Consider the following 15030-nt stretch of genomic DNA (forward strand, 5'->3'; position numbering starts at 1 on the left):
CTTAAGTAGCGGAATGATAAAATGGAAAACACGTAAGTAGCACAAGTTTGGCAAAAAGTTAATCTCAAATTTAAAACCTTGTTGTGAAGCATTGATAGGTGCTAATGTCTCATGTTAATGCAAATATGTGACTCCTTTGTATGGAGAATATGATCAGCATAGAAAAAGCTTTGTATGTAGCTAAAACTTGCCAATGCCAAAATATTTCTACAGACAAGTGTGGAAGTAAGTTAATTTATTTATTTTTTATAATAAAAAAAAACTGGTTTCGTTTTTCTTTTTGTTTTTGGAAGAATGGATTAATTTCTATATGTAGAATTCTAATATTGTCAATTATAAATGTGACTCTCTCAGGTCATATTCCTCATCCTGTACCTCCAAAGGCTTGATAACAACATTGGGTTGGGCTTATGCAACTTAGCTTGATATTATTATGCATATATATGAATAAAAAATTGACTGCATTGTAACCAAAAAAAAATTGACTGCATTTTTTCAATTATTTAGTTATGTTTTCTCTACTTTTATTTGTATTTATTTATGGGTGGATTCTAGGGTGAGGGCTCAATTAAGTCCTTCACTGGTGTACCACTCTAAATAGCAAATTATAACTGTTGGATTAAATAAATTCACAGATTTGAGTATACAACACATTGCACTGAATCTTTTTTCCTTCTTTTATCTTCTCTGCTTATTCTTAGTTTCATCCCACTAGGCCACTACGACAACAACAATAACTCCCAGAGAGAAACATCAGGACGGTTCTAATTCTTCCATGGCAGCACTAAAATATGTTCTCCAAAGAATTTAAGTATCACAATTGTTCATTCCCTTTTTGACCCATCACACGTCGTACCATGATACATTTGGACATTGAGAAAATGTATTTTAATTTCAAAATCAAACACATTTGGAAAAGTTTATTTGAGAAAACCACAATAACTATACAACTGGAAAATTCTAAGTTATTATAATAAATAGGAGTGAATTTTTTTTATCTCACAATAATAATATGAGTATTTCAAAAAACCTTGCAATGTAGTAGAGTACTTTTCCATTCTAGTACTTGAATGGTGATATGCTTTTGGGGCCTTGCAGATCGCCATGGAATTGAAACATGACATTAAATGCAAGATTACTTGGTTTCTAGGCGTTAGATGAACATGGTGAAAAGGCAGCGGTTTAAAATCTGAATATTTACATTATAAAAAAAATAATAAAAATTCTAAATATTTTGAGGAAGAATTTGTATCCAGTGTGCCAATGTAAAATGAAATAATGTAGGCTTCTTTAATCCAATGGTTAAGATGAGTGGTACACCGGTGAGGGACTTAATTGAGCCCTCACCCTAGAATTCACCTTATTTATGAGTTTATTTTAAATTATGTCATTTTCTATTAATGTGTGTCACTATGCGTTACAATCCCTTGTGTCTAATGTTCATGTAAGTCTGTGTTTCATAGTTTTCTATTGCTGGTATGCTGCTGTGTAATATCATTTTCAAGTTGAATTAATGATGGATAGTTTTATTTGAAAAAGTGTGATTGTTTGATTTAGGGCTAGGGGTGTCTTCGACTTTTTGGAGTCCTGTGAGATTATTAAAAATAAAAATAGGCTCTAATAAAAAGAAAATGTGCAAAAAAAATTCAAAACAATTATCATCGATTTAAATTAAAAAAAAAATATTTTTTCTCACTAATATAAGATTTATTTGTATCAGATTTTTCAGCAAAAAATTTATTTTTTTTTTTATAAAAAAATCACTTTTTTTATTTTACTTGTGTTTGTTTCAGATTTTTTCAAAAATTATTTTAGTAAAAATTTCATTTTTTTTCTTCAAAATGAAAAGCTATTTTCAATAGCTTTCTTCGAAATCTTTTTTTTAAAAAAAAAAAAAACTATTTTCTACAAAAATAGATTTTTGTGATTGTAAACAAACGGAAAATAACTTTAGATTTTTTTCAAAATCTCTTAAAAAAAATCTCTTGGTACGAAAAATAGTTTTAGATTTTCTTCAAAATCTCTAAAACAAATCTCTTGATTTTTTTCAAAAAAAAAATCATGTTTTTAAACCTTAAACAAATAAGCCCATAAAAGAGTTTGGTAAACAAGATAATCTCTATCACACGCCTCTCCATTTGATAAAACTATAACATAACAACTAGCTATAATGCATCTAAAAATATTTTGAATTTTTTCTCTTTAAACCCCCCATGTTTCTTCTAGCCCCCTTGAAATTCCCATTTTTCCGTCATATTTTTTGGAAAACATTTTCCAACATTTATATTTTTTTGGAATATATTTTCCAAAATAGACTAAAATGTAGTTTTCATATCTATCTTTTTTCATTCACATTCGAGTGTTTCAGATTTTATTTTTCAAAATGTTAACTATTTCGGAAAATGTTTTCCAAAAATTCAAATATTTCGGAAAGCAGAATCCGAAATTGCTTCGGAAAATATTTTCCAAAATTATTTTGGAAAATGTTTTTCTGAAATCCTGTTATATGTGATCAGAACCGCAAATTTGCTATTCTAACCTGATTTTTCATCAATCTCAACCATTTTTTAAAAAATCAAACACGCTCAATAATAAAAAAAATAATAAAAAAGGTTGAAATACATAAAAAGTAGCATACAATAAAATGTGTATAACAGGTTTGTCGTAAAACATCATGTTTGTCTACAAGTGTACATAACCAATAACTCACATTTATCAGCACGATTATATTTTGGATTATGTTTGGAGATTGATTAGTGTGATGAAAAATCAGGTTAGACCAGCAAATTTGCGGTTCTGATAACAAATTACAGGATTTCAGAAAACGTTTTCCAAAATTACTTTGGAAAACATTTTCAAAAGCAATTTTGGAATTTACATGATGAAAAATAGAATCCGAAACACTGGAATGTGAGTGAAAATAAAAGTAAGAGATTCGAAAATTGGAAATGGAAATAATTGGAAATTAAGAGGATCCCAACTCGAAAATTGATTGGAATTTGGTAATAAATAAATACAAGTTATAAGATTTATAGCTAGTTTGTGAATTAAAAGACTAGTAGAAGTCCCCACATTGAAAATGACGTATACATTAGTAGTATTAATTTAATTTATATATTAAAATGTGCATTTTTGTGTCATGTTCTGTTTTTTTTTTTTTTACATATTTTTGTGTTATGTTCTAAGGGGTACTCAATTTTATAAGTAGAAGTGAACACACTAACTTCTGACGACCACATGCCTTCCCACGGTTTTGCCACGTTAGTTTCACATCATCAAATAATGTTCTTCAAAGTTATTGCACACAACACATCAGATATATGATCACAGTGTAAAACTTTTTAAGAACACCGAAGAAGGTGTTAGACAAACTGAACAGTAATTGGGAGAATCATGCAGCAATATTTTAAAAGACCATGAATCTCATATTATATTATCAGAGATTTTTCGCTATTTTTGAAAGATGGAGTAATGTAGCTTGAACCATCTTATCGGATGATTCAAAAGCAACTACAGTGGCTAATACTGATTCATAAATATTATTTTAAACTTTGGTTTAATAATCATTTAATTTATTTATTTTAACACCTGGACGCACGCACGCACACACGATTGTACGCACGCACGCACGCACACGATTGTCCACACGCACATAAACACACACTAATTAAGTGGTGGGGGGGGGGGGGGGGGGGAATTGGTGCTCTGTGCAGCCGCTCCTCTCGAACACCCTCCGAAACCCTCTGCATGCTACAACCCTTACTTCTCTACTTCACTTCTCTAACACTTTCATTCTCTCTCTTTGAGACTTTTTTTCTTTCAAGTGACCAGCTTAGCATTTGGTAGTACATATCTTCATAATAGACTTTCATTCTCTAGCTTTTTCATCCTCCATCGTACGTGTGTCCATGGCACCCTCACACATGCAAAACGGTGACTACTACAACACCACCGATGACGAAAACGACGTTGTTAACTACTACAACACCACCGATAACGAAAACGACGTTGTTAACTACTACAACACCACCGATGACATAGAAGAAGAAACCGAGGCCAGAACCAACAACATTGTTTTCAATGGTTCTTCATCTTCACGTCGTTCATCATTTTCATTGAGTAGGGTAATACTTGACCCGAGAGGAAAATGGGTAGAAGTATGGAACCGGATTTTTCTTTTGGTATGTGCAACGGGTTTATTTGTGGATCCATTGTTTTTCTACACGTTGTCTATAAGTGACACGTGTATGTGTCTGTTTATTGACGGTTGGTTGCTAGTTACCGTCACCGTTATCCATTGCATCACGGACGCCGTTGCATCACGGACGCGTTACATCTATGGAATATTTGGTTACAGTTTTATAACTATATCTATCTCATTATGTATCCTTATTCTTATCATATTCAGTTTACCCTTATTATGTCGTCTCATGTTACGATTAAGTTTCAATGTTGGACACGAATATAAAGTCAAATAATCTTCGCTTCTAGAATGATGAAACTCATGTAAACTTTATAGATATAATCCAGTGTAATATGCTACAATATTTCGAATACATATTTTAAAAACAAAAAGAAAAAAAAATGAAAGTCATCAATGGCAGTGACGACTTTCATAAAAAAATTAAAAAAATCAAAGTCATGGCTGCCATCAAAGTCGTGGTTGCCATCCACGACTTTGCTTAAAAGCTAAAAAATAAAAGCTTAATTTATTTATTTTAACACCTGGACGCACGCACGCACACACGATTGTACGCACGCACGCACGCACGAACACACGATTGTCCACACGCACATAAACACACACTGGAAAAACACAAATAAAAAATGGAGAGGAAGAGGAGAAGACACACATATACAAGGGTGAGTGCAGCGCAGCAGGGAGGGCAGCAGATAAAGTTGCAGCAGAGGATCCAATTTGGCATTTTTGTGTTATGTTCTAAATAAATCATTTTAGAAGTGAAAGTGAACACAGTTGCCTTATATATCCTCCAAAGACCCTTCCTCTGCTTCACCTCTCACTCGTTCATTCTCTTACTTTTTGAGACTTACAAACATGGATCTGGAAAAACAAACAAAAAATGGAGACGAAGAGGAGAAGACACACATATACAAGAGAATAAAAACACTAACATTAGTAAGACAAACACTTTCTAGTTAATTCTTTTCCTGTTTGTTCCCAACACTTTATTTTATTTTCTCATTTTACTTTATTTTTTTGGTTGCAGATGTGGACTAATATGATCTTGAGAGCTGTTATGTTGCCGATGTTGATCAAAACTTCTAGGAAAGTGATGTTGTTCATTCGCTACTGGAATGAAGTGTTGGTTATTGAGGTTGTTGTTGATTATGTGCACCTGGTTTATGCACTCATCTGTATTTTGTCCTGCTTCTTTTTTATTTTTTTGAAATTGGTGACACTTTTTATTTGGAATCCGGATCTGTTCCAGTAGATAAAGGCTCCAGTTATCCGGTACCATATATAGATGTATGTTCCTGTCTCTTTGGAAATCAAGGACACATTTGTATTGAATTTCGGAAGGATATAAATGTTGGTTTTGGTCTACTTCTTCAAAATGTCCTTTCTTTTACTTGGTTGATTTTGTTAATCAATTTTTGTTTTCCTTAGAAATTGAAAACTGGATGTAGTCTCATCATTCACTATTCTAATTAGGAACGTGGAAATTGTATTATAAATTATTTAAATTGGGGTTTAACTCTTATTTTGAGATTTTATTGTTACCTTAGTTTTTACTATTGTATTTTGTTGATGAACACACACATTTATTACCTTTTTATGCAATTTAAAATTTATCTAATTATGCACCCAAAAAATTTTAACATCTGAACGCACGAACGCACGCACGCACGCACGCACACACGATTGTCCACATGCACATAAACACACACTAATTAAGTGGGTGGGGGGGGGGAATTGGCGCCCTGTGCAGCCGCTCCTCTCGAACACCCTCCGGAACCCTCTGCACGCTACAACCCTTACTTCTCTGCTTCACTTCTCTAACACTTTCATTCTCTCTCTTTGAGACTTAGAAGAATGGATATGGAAAAACACAAAAAAAAAATGGAGAGGAAGAGGAGAAGACACACATATACAAGAGAATAAAAACACTAAGATTAGTAAGACAAACACCTTCTAGTTAATTCTTTTCCTGTTTGTTCCCAACAATTTATTTTATCTTCTCTTTTTTTTTTTTTTTGTAGATGTTGATTAATATAATCTTGAGAGTTGTTATGTTGCTGGTGTTGATAAAAACTTCTAGGAAAGTGATGTTGTTCATTCGCTACTGGAATGAAGTGTTGGTTACTGATGTTGTTGATTATGTGCACCTGATTTATGCACTCATCTGTATTTTGTTCTGCTTCTTTTTTATTTTTTTGAAATTGGTGACACTTTTTATTTGGTGTCAGGATCATCAAATTTAAAGGTTGGTAAAATGGTGTCGGGCAGGTCGGGCGGGAAGGCAACGGACGTGGGTGCGATGGTGGGAAAACTCTCATCTGCTGCTACTCTCATCTGTTGCATCTTGTTTTTTATCCTTTGAAATCTACTTCAAAACAACACACAATAAGAACAAGAACATCCCAAAACAGAATGTTTAGATTGAAAAAGCATGATACCAATGAACCAAAATTATGAAAAAAGACTGCAACTTTCAGAAGAAATATAATTAGAAAACAAACTTATACATAAAGGGTATACACATATAAACAAGAGTGAAATGCAAAAATGTTACCTGAGACTGAGAAAAAGTTGAAGTAAAGAAGAAGATGAAGAAGGGGTTATAGAGAAGAAGAGTATTACAATATATTTTGGTTCAAGTGGAGTCAAGTAATGAAATGAAGGAGGCATAAATAAGCTATGTGTCAAAAGATACAATACAAGTACTCACACCTGAAATCAGAAAATTACAATATAATATAACATCAAGTATCATAAGTTATAACTACCCCAAGCCTAAAACAAACACACAGATGACAGCAAAAACAAAGCTAGCTCCCACTACATAACATTGTTTTGTCACGTCCATAAGATTATTTAACATTCAAAAAAATCACATTCAATGATAGATATTCTCTAGTATCCTTCATATACTTGTCTAGTCACTTGTTTTACTTATAACTCACTTATGCAAATATTAAGTGTATATGAGTAAGAAGAGTATAAGCATACATATGTAACTTAAAAATTATATTTAAATATTCACTCTTTATGGGGACATTATTTCTTTTATGTCCCTCAATGCGCCATAAATCACTTTCTTTTTTTGGGTATAACTATATCTATCTCATTATGTATCCTTATTCTTATCATATTCAGTTTACCCTTATTATGTCGTCTCATGTTACGATTAAGTTTCAATGTTGGACACGAATATAAAGTCAAATAATCTTCGCTTCTAGAATGATGAAACTCATGTAAACTTTATAGATATAATCCAGTGTAATATGCTACAATATTTCGAATACATATTTTAAAAACAAAAAGAAAAAAAAATGAAAGTCATCAATGGCAGTGACGACTTTCGTAAAAAAATTAAAAAAAATCAAAGTCATGGCTGCCATCAAAGTCGTGGCTGCCATCCACGACATTGCTTAAAAGCTAAAAAATAAAAGCTTAATTTATTTATTTTAACACCTGGACGCACGCACGCACACACGATTGTACGCACGCACGCACGCACGAACACACGATTGTCCACACGCACATAAACACACACTAATTAAGTGGTGGGGGGGGGGGGGGGGGGAATTGGTGCCCTGTGCAGCCGCTCCTCTCGAACACCCTCCGGAACCCTCTGCATGCTACAACCCTTACTTCTCTGCTTCACTTCTCTAACACTTTCATTCTCTCTCTCTTTGAGACTTAGAAGCATGGATATGGAAAAACACAAAAAAAAAATGGGGAGGAAGAGGAGAAGACACACATATACAAGGGTGAGTGCAGCGCAGCAGGGAGTGCAGCAGATAAAGTTGCAGCAGAGGATCCAATTTGGCATTTTTGTGTTATGTTCTAAATAAATCATTTTAGAAGTGAAAGTGCAAACACAGTTGCCTTATATATCCTCCAAAGACCCTTCCTCTGCTTCACCTCTCACTCGTTCATTCTCTTACTTTTTGAGACTTACAAACATGGATCTGGAAAAACAAACAAAAAATGGAGACGAAGAGGAGAAGACACACATATACAAGAGAATAAAAACACTAACATTAGTAAGACAAACACTTTCTAGTTAATTCTTTTCATGTTTGTTCCCAACACTTTATTTTATTTTCTCATTTTATTTTATTTTTTTGGTTGCAGATGTGGACTAATATGATCTTGAGAGCTGTTATGTTGCCGATGTTGATCAAAACTTCTAGGAAAGTGATGTTGTTCATTCGCTACTGGAATGAAGTGTTGGTTATTGAGGTTGTTGTTGATTATGTGCACCTGGTTTATGCACTCATCTGTATTTTGTCCTGCTTCTTTTTTATTTTTTTGAAATTGGTGACACTTTTTATTTGGAATCCGGATCTGTTCCAGTAGATAAGGGCTCTAGTTATCCGGTACCATATATAGATGTATGTTCCTGTCTCTTTGGAAATCAAGGACACATTTGTATTGAATTTCGGAAGGATATAAATGTTGGTTTTGGTCTACTTCTTCAAAATGTCCTTTCTTTTACTTGGTTGATTTTGTTAATCAATTTTTGTTTTCCTTAGAAATTGAAAACTGGATGTAGTCTCATCATTCACTATTCTAATTAGGAACGTGGAAATTGTATTATAAATTATTTAAATTGGGGTTTAACTCTTATTTTGAGATTTTATTGTTACCTTAGTTTTTACTATTGTATTTTGTTGATGAACACACACATTTATTACCTTTTTATGCAATTTAAAATTTATCTAATTATGCACCCAAAAAATTTTAACATCTGAACGTACGAACGCACGCACGCACACACGATTGTCCACATGCACATAAACACACACTAATTAAGTGGGGGGGGGGGGGGGGGGAATTGGCGCCCTGTGCAGCCGCTCCTCTCGAACACCCTCCGGAACCCTCTGCATGCTACAACCCTTACTTCTCTGCTTCACTTCTCTAACACTTTCATTCTCTCTCTTTGAGACTTAGAAGAATGGATATGGAAAAACACAAAAAAAAAAAATGGAGAGGAAGAGGAGAAGACACACATATACAAGAGAATAAAAACACTAAGATTAGTAAGACAAACACCTTCTAGTTAATTCTTTTCCTGTTTGTTCCCAACAATTTATTTTATCTTCTCTTTTTTTTTTTTGTTGCAGATGTTGATTAATATAATCTTGAGAGTTGTTATGTTGCTGGTGTTGATAAAAACTTCTAGGAAAGTGATGTTGTTCATTCGCTACTGGAATGAAGTGTTGGTTACTTATGTTGTTGATTATGTGCACCTGATTTATGCACTCATCTGTATTTTGTTCTGCTTCTTTTTTATTTTTTTGAAATTGGTGACACTTTTTATTTGGTGTCAGGATCATCAAATTTAAAGGTTGGTAAAATGGTGTCGGGCGGGAAGGCAACGGACGTGGGTGCGATGGTGGGAAAAAACTCTCATCTGCTGCTACTCTCATCTGTTGCATCTTGTTTTTTATCCTTTGAAATCTACTTCAAAACAACACACAATAAGAACAAGAACATCCCAAAACAGAATGTTTAGATTGAAAAAGCATGATACCAATGAACCAAAATTATGAAAAAAGACTGCAACTTTCAGAAGAAATATAATTAGAAAACAAACTTATACATAAAGGGTATACACATAAAAACAAGAGTGAAATGCAAAAATGTTACCTGAGACTGAGAAAAAGTTGAAGTAAAGAAGAAGATGAAGAAGGGGTTATAGAGAAGAAGAGTATTACAATATATTTTGGTTCAAGTGGAGTCAAGTAATGAAATGAAGGAGGCATAAATAAGCTATGTGTCAAAAGATACAATACAAGTACTTGCACCTGAAATCAGAAAATTACAATATATTACAACATCAAGTACCGTAAGTTATAACTACCCCAAGCCTAAAACAAACACATTGATGACAGCAAAAACAAGGCTAGCTCCCACTACATAACATTGTTTAACATTCAAAAAAATCACATTCAATGATAGATATTCTCTAGTATCCTTCATAATATTGAATACTTGTCTAGTCACTTGTTTTACTTTTACTTATAACTCACTTATGTAAATATTAAGTGTATATGAGTAAGAAAAGTATAAGCATACATATGTAACTTTTGAAACAAGAAAAATTCAATTGAAACAGAGTAATTTAACATACAAAACTAAATAGACTTTTATTCTTAAAAAAACTAAAATAAATATACTTTACTACATGTTTTTTTTTTCTTTCTTGAAGATCACTTTACTACATGCTGAGATACAAAATAGTTACTTAGACACAACCACAAATTAAAGAAAAAATTAGCAAAATTATATTAATTGATGTAGCTATTTCTGTTTCGTTTAATTTTTTTTATTGATGTGTGTATATATCATTGTCATGTAAGTTCATATATCAGACTCTTCAGTTATGAACCTCCTTTTCTGACATTCTAAATTAATTCTTTTATTTATGATTCAAATAATAGTCTTGTAAATATCTTCACGAAGAATATGATACCATTGTTGCAATTTTCTAATGCTACTTTGATTATTTCATATTGAGATAGTATGATGCACTTGTTGATGTGAGTGATTTATTATGTTATTATCGTTATTTCAACAAAAGTTCAAGTGAAAACATAAGCACCATTCATAAAACTTAACATTTACATTCATAAGCACCCTTCTTTTGTTTCACGTCGGCGCTACTATGTTGTTGTTCTTCATTCAGACCTATGAAATTAGGATTTCAAATCCCTTTTAATTTGTCTCACGTGACCAAGACACATGCCAAATCGCTATTGTGTATTGTTAACTAAACTAAGGACCTTATGATCTCTCTATAGCTTAAGAGTGCTTTGCCTTAGCAAACAATAAGACATCATGTTACCATGTCTTTACATGCAAAAACTAGATAAATTTTAGATGGACCGCATCTTATTAATATGGACATAGCTTTAATTATGTGACAAAAATTAAAATGGGGTAGCTTTCAATTGGAGCAAGCAATGAGCTTTTGAATGACATAACTAATTTAGAGACAGTTGCAATTTCTTTTCTTTTTCTACACTTTTTGTGAGTTGTAAAATGTATAGTAATTAAGGAAGAGTACGTCCAATATAAGAAAAGTGAAGAAGACATATCATTAATTAAATTTCGAATATTTCATGTTTAAGCTATTAAGCTTTTTTTTTGTTTGGGACGTACTCTTTTCTTTGTTATGCAAAGAAAGGGAGGGATGTGGATTGAACTTTTTGGGTTATTTGCAGCTCATGGGGACGAGACAAAGTGATGTTTTGTCATTTTTCTCTAAGTGTAGTAGTAGTACGTAGTACATGTATGCATAATAATTTATTAATTTTCATGTCCTATCAACTAAATATGTTGTATTTCCTTTAATTAAGATGTTTACATTTGAAACTATACTGCTTGAATACTGCTGGCAAGAACATCAAATTAATTTAGTTCACTAGGAAAATTCGACATGTTTTCCTAGCATATAGTATCCTATAGCTAAATACAACTACAAATATATTATTATTATTATTATTATTATTATTTTTTGAATATATTAATTGAATTGCAAATTGAACCTCACAAATTATTTCTCATTATTTATTATCATTCTCACCAAAATTCATACCTCCAACAATGACATGAACATGATTCTGATTCTTTAATCATTAAGCACAAGGTATTTTGGTGTGCTTAGATATTCTTCCTACACATTAAGCACATTTTTCAGCTTCTAGTGTTTAATTTTTGGCCGTGAAACTGAAATGGATCCATAAAGTATTCATGGATAATCAATTAATGGGTGCACATCAAGTACACTCATATTTCCTTGAATTTTTTCAGCTAAGTTATGCCTCTTAAGACTCTCTTTTGTATAGACTTGGTAATAATTCTCACATGCGGTCCCCCCCTACCAAATTTGTTTCCACTGCATGCTACTGAAATAAAATTGTATATATTGAAACTTTATTTTAAAGGGTTGTTTCCAATTCATGGAGACGTAGACACAATGATATAAATGGGTTTTTCAAAAGTATCATGCCATTGAGATTAATTATGTATACAGCCAATGAGATTTTTACGTCTAAAATGTTCATTTACATTTCTAGTAGGATTTGAAGGGATTTTGAATAACACGAGAAAGAAATCGTCAAAATGTTCAAGGGCCAAAACCAGTATAGCCTGTCATGTAAATATGTCAATGCTATAAGGAAGGAAAAATTCTCGTAGCCAACGTTTCTTTTATCCCTGAAATTACATTTTTGTCCATGCAAAAAGTTCGGAATATAATTTTCGAGTTAAAAATAATATTCATAGTTTAAAAAGTTTGGAAATCGAAAACCAGTTCTACAATCAAACCATTAAAAATCAGTGTGATCCGACTGGTTTAACAGTCAAACCAGTGAACCAGTGAAACCAACACTAAATCGGACCAGCTTGAGATGGGTTTAATAATTAAATGAAAATTTCATAAAAAATTTGAAATGTATCCTCACCACTAGGCCAAATGAACGATTTTTTTTTGCACACATTATATTTTTCAACACTTTAATGCTCCCAATCAGGCTCGACCCCTATATATGGAGGTGTAGTGTGAGCGACGACATCGGCCCTCAACTCAAAATTTTAAGATCCAATAATAATATTTATATACTGTTAATGTTTTCCAATTTAGGTCATAAGCAAACCAAGCTCGGTAGGCAAGTGAATAGAACAATATTAATAAAATAATAGAAATGTGTAGATAAAAATGAATTTGTAGATAAATATTCTAATCGCTCTTGTTACTTCAAGTTCAAACTATAATTGCACACTACGAATTGCGTAAAATAATAGAAATGTGTGAGAAATTGACAACAATGCAGAGAAGGATGTGAATGAGAAAGAAATAAGCATAGAATATGAACAAAACACCAATGGAAATTGGTTAATGTTCTTTGTGGTCTTCATCTAACAAAACCAACTGCACTTCACAATTGTTGTAATTCTATATTCTATACTATGTCCGTCTCAAAATATAAGAATTAGTTGACCATTGCACGTACATCGATGTATAACTTTGATTACAAATATTTTTAATTGTCAATTAGTAAAAATTATAGAAATTTGATATTTTGAAAACACTCGTCGAAACAGATCAAACAAGATCTTATATGATAATATTTACATTTATATATCTTTAGAAAAATATGATCAAAACAAGATATATGAATAATGCATTTAGTCAAACGAGATCTTATAAAATAAAAAAGAGGGAATATATTTTTATACAATGGAAAATATTACTTTTTTGCTTAAATGCACTTTTAAATATGGAGTATATCCATGTGGGCACTGCCACATCATCATTAGAGACAAAACCAATCATCAAAATTCACCTTAAAATGAGATGGGGATGGAAACTCAAAATAAATAAAATTGGGAATCAAAAATTGATTTTTAAAATAGGAGGATTAAAATCTCATTTTTTTTATTTTTTTTAAATACAGGAATACAAAATTCATTTAAGCCTATTTTTTTTTTATCAAATAACTTAATGACTAAAAATTTCATTTTTAAGTGAATAAGTTGAGTGTCCCACATTCGAATCTCAGCTCATATATATATATATATATATATATATATATATATATATATATATATATATATATATATATATATATATATATATATATATATATATATATAACGTAATATTCATATCAATTGAATTAAGCTTACGGAACACGAGAAATATTACTATATATAATTGGCTAATGCTAGTTTTTGAAATTGAATCCAACAACTTTCACTTAAGAAAAAACTCCTTCGGTGTCACTTCACTTATTTACACTTGTTCTAATTTCATATAAATGTGATATTCCCATCTATTTTATCTAAAATTTATTTATTTTTACTTTTAAGTGTGTGTCCAAATACTCTTTCCATCCAAAATTATAAAGCAACAAAAAATTATATTTATTAAAAAAAACAAAAACACGACAATTTAAATTATTTTTTTTGTATATTTTTTTAAAAATAAGTTGTATAGAAAAATGTTAAAACAATTTTTTTTGTCAAGTAACTTAATAGTTAAAATTTCAATTTTTAAATTAAACTGTGATAGTAAAGGTTCAAACCTCAATCCCTGTTTTTTATAATTATAAGCAATGTCCCTACCAAGTTTCAACACCGAGTCATACTCAAGGGATAAACAATTTCTATGGGTTATGAAGAAAATAAAGAGAGTAAATTAATTGTAAGGCCGTTGGAAAACTTAATTTGTGCATGTACACGATGGGAATTGAGATTAGGGATGACAAAAATATCCATACCCACAAATTTCCGCGGATAAAATTTGTCACAAATACGGGACGAATAACTTAATGGATATCCACAGATGAAATAGATATTTTAATTATCCGATACTTAATGAATATGAATACGGATTTAATGGTATCCACATCCGCAGATATCCATACACGCTAATAAATAAGAAAATTCGTTAAATATCTTTAGTTATTAAAAATAAAAGAGGCTTTTATATTCCGCACAATTTTATTTAAAAATGTATGTATATTATTTTTAAAGAGAAAATGTATGTATATAATATGGATATTATATTATAGTTTTGGTAAAAAAAAGAAAATGAATGTGGTGATATTAATGTAAATTGAAAGTGAAATACATGAATATTATTATGTGCTAATTTTTTTTTTTTTCGTTCAAGAAATTTTAGGTATAATTAGAAAAAGAGTGTTGTTAACATGTGCATATATTTTTAAAAATATATCATCCATGAATTTCTATTATTATCCGCGAATACTTTAAAACCTGCGAGTTACCCGCTTAATGAATACCCGTGAATATGAAGCGGATACAGATAT

The sequence above is a fragment of the Trifolium pratense genome, linkage group LG4 (genome assembly GCF_020283565.1).
Source record: "Trifolium pratense cultivar HEN17-A07 linkage group LG4, ARS_RC_1.1, whole genome shotgun sequence".
Lineage (NCBI taxonomy): Eukaryota > Viridiplantae > Streptophyta > Magnoliopsida > Fabales > Fabaceae > Trifolium > Trifolium pratense.